The 2,729-nt window shown below is 32.8% G+C and overlaps 1 long non-coding RNA gene across 1 annotated transcript; it reads left to right on the top strand.

Moving 5' to 3' along the window:
• Positions 1–1,016: 1,016 nt before the first annotated feature.
• LOC110452259 lies at positions 1,017–2,629 on the top strand. Its single transcript, XR_002463165.1, has 2 exons — positions 1,017–1,485; positions 2,272–2,629. It is a non-coding gene; the product is annotated as an uncharacterized LOC110452259 (long non-coding RNA).
• The last annotated feature ends 100 nt before the right edge of the window (positions 2,630–2,729 follow it).

The following is a 2,729-nucleotide window of genomic DNA, read 5'->3' as shown; positions in this document are numbered from 1 at the left end:
AGCATAGCGTCAACACACAGGGAAAAAATATATTATAGCATCAACATATTGACAAAATGTATAAGGACAAAGGGAAAAGATATCTGAATGTCAACAGGCAAGGGTAAAATACAAGCTTATTGTCGTTAAGGCACATACGGTGTTGATTACAATCTTGAATTAGCCACATGCTATTACCTGGTCCCCGGGTTAAGAGGCATACATTGTTTTGCAAAATAGCTACGCCTACGTAGCTTTACGGTATTCCCAATACAATAAATATCGTATCCTTAGGAATGTGGGCGTGTGCATACACCTAACTACTGTGTCACTATATTTTGTTTAATATTATCGATATAATGTCTTGATCAGAAAAGCCTACGCTGAACAGCAACATCATTATTCTGACATTTATCTTCTTGATAATATTAAGAACGAAAACGAATTATCTGTTTTATTTCGCAATTGCCAAAGTAAGTGTCGTTCGAATCCTAGTAAAAATCGACCATGAATACAAAATTCTGGTGAAAGAGGCTTTTTGAAATTTGTTCAGTTCTATGACGAATTTCCATAAAGTATCACTCAAATCTTTGAGGGAGACTTACATTGTAATACAATTCGCCACAAGCAAAGAAAATATGACGAGCGGACTGTGCATAAACTACAACAGGTATGTTATTTCTTATTTTGCTTAACAACCGAATCCGAGGCAGAAAGGTTGAGAAAGAAAAACAAGTTTTTTTTAACATATACAGTAGATAATCTAAAAACAGGTGACTGAATTCTGGTGATATGTTTCTACGCATTCCATAGCATACTTTGTTAAAGTGTCTGTATTATGTCTTTAAACGCATTTAATGTTATAAGTTTACATACAAAAGATTTTGTCGACAGTAAATACATTTTAAGGCACTCTTTTTTATTTGTATGTCACTGAAACGCATAAAATATCCCTTAAATGTGCATAGAACGCATGCGCACAGTGTATTCTGGATTAATTAGTCAAAATTTAACAGTCATGCGCACACGAATACTTTAACAAGAATGTATAAAAGGCTGCAGTAAGATCGATCCGCAGCATCGTGTATTTCTTTTTGAATATGGGTAGCAGCAGTAGCGAAATCAACCTTGATACTATCAATAAACCCTTGGAAAATGAGATTCATGACGCAGAATGCCGTTTCGAACCAAGAGAAGTTACCTTTGTTCAAAATAACGGTTTGGATGACAAAACTTATCATATTTTAGCTTTATTTAGGAACTGCAAAAAAGGTTGCAGACACTCCAAAAAGAATACATTTGAAAAATATGAAAAAACCAAAGAAACTTTTTATAAGTCAGATATTACTGACTGCAATATTCAACTTCATCAGCGAGGATATTCAATGTGTGAAATATTCTGGGAGAAACGTTATGAAGATGACGGATCTGTGGGATATGTACAGAATGAACAGTGCTATTGTTTAGAGGACAGAACTGTTAAATCAGAGGATTAAAATTCATCTTGTGAGTATATGTGGCAATCAACAGATGAAATAAGATATTACGTTATTATTACTAATTATTGTTTGTGTAGTAATGTATACATTTGTTATAACAACTGAAAATATAGTTTTTACTATTTTGGGTAGATGATGTATTACATTTTTGCTGCGTAGGGCTTGGCTTTATACTAATTTATCGAGATAAACTGATTGAGAGAGAGAGTGTTATATTCCAATGAACAAAAATGTACTTTAACGTCTGTGTGTTAGGATAAAAATAACAATAACATCAAAATATGTTGAAAACTTCATTAATGGAACTCAGCAAAAAATATGTAGCTATGATTTTGGTAAAAAAAAAAATAGTCTTCACCTGTATGTATTTTGATGAAATTGATGTCAAGAATATTTTTTTCCTGTTAAAACATCCAGTTAAGTTGAAAGAAATGATAGGTTCGTTAGTGAATTTTGTGCATTCATGACATGTAGTGATTAACCTCGAACTTCATTTGTTTTTATGAGAGTGATGTTAGGATTAATTGTATCATTATCTTGGGTTTAAACATCAAGTTGATGATCGAAAGCAATGACCACGATGACAAAAACATCAGGTCCGACAGTGACTTTGTGCAGCCAAAATTACGGTAGATTATACAAAAAATACATCTGTAGCAAGTATAAAAGTTATCCTACACCGTATCGAATCAGTTATACATCTTTACTAAACCTGCCTCTTTCATTAACGTCAATATTGTTTAGATAATGAATGCATGCTGCACTCATAACCAATGTGTTTTTTTCTATTTAGATGTTGTTGCGACAGTCACTATCCATGCGACTGTGCTGGTGTAGCAGGATGGATCAACCAGCACAGAAAGAAAGACACTGACAGAAAAACGTCGATACGATTAAGGATATTATTTTATATTAATGAACTGCATGAGTGAATTATACGTCTGTCCTCATATGCGAAGTATTACACTTATACAACATTATACTGGAAAAGAAAAAAACATAGAAAAATTTGTAACATGTATATTATATGCCAATATGCTTATTAAGTTTAAATATAACAAAGTTATATTCAATATCAGCTGAATGTAAATTTATATAGGAAACAACCCAGAAATAACCATAATCAATAATAAAAGTGTCAAAAAATGTAATTTCAACTTTTTGTTATAAATAATTTAAAAAAAACAATGTCTTACAATGATACCTGACGATGGTTCGAGGGGGAGGGGGGGGGGGGGGACAAGCGGACCC

The sequence above is a fragment of the Mizuhopecten yessoensis genome, unplaced genomic scaffold (assembly GCF_002113885.1).
Source record: "Mizuhopecten yessoensis strain PY_sf001 unplaced genomic scaffold, ASM211388v2 scaffold6505, whole genome shotgun sequence".
In the NCBI taxonomy this organism is placed as follows: domain Eukaryota; kingdom Metazoa; phylum Mollusca; class Bivalvia; order Pectinida; family Pectinidae; genus Mizuhopecten; species Mizuhopecten yessoensis.
The sequence above is the reverse complement of the archived record's forward strand: the minus strand, read 5'-3'. Positions and strand labels throughout refer to the sequence as shown.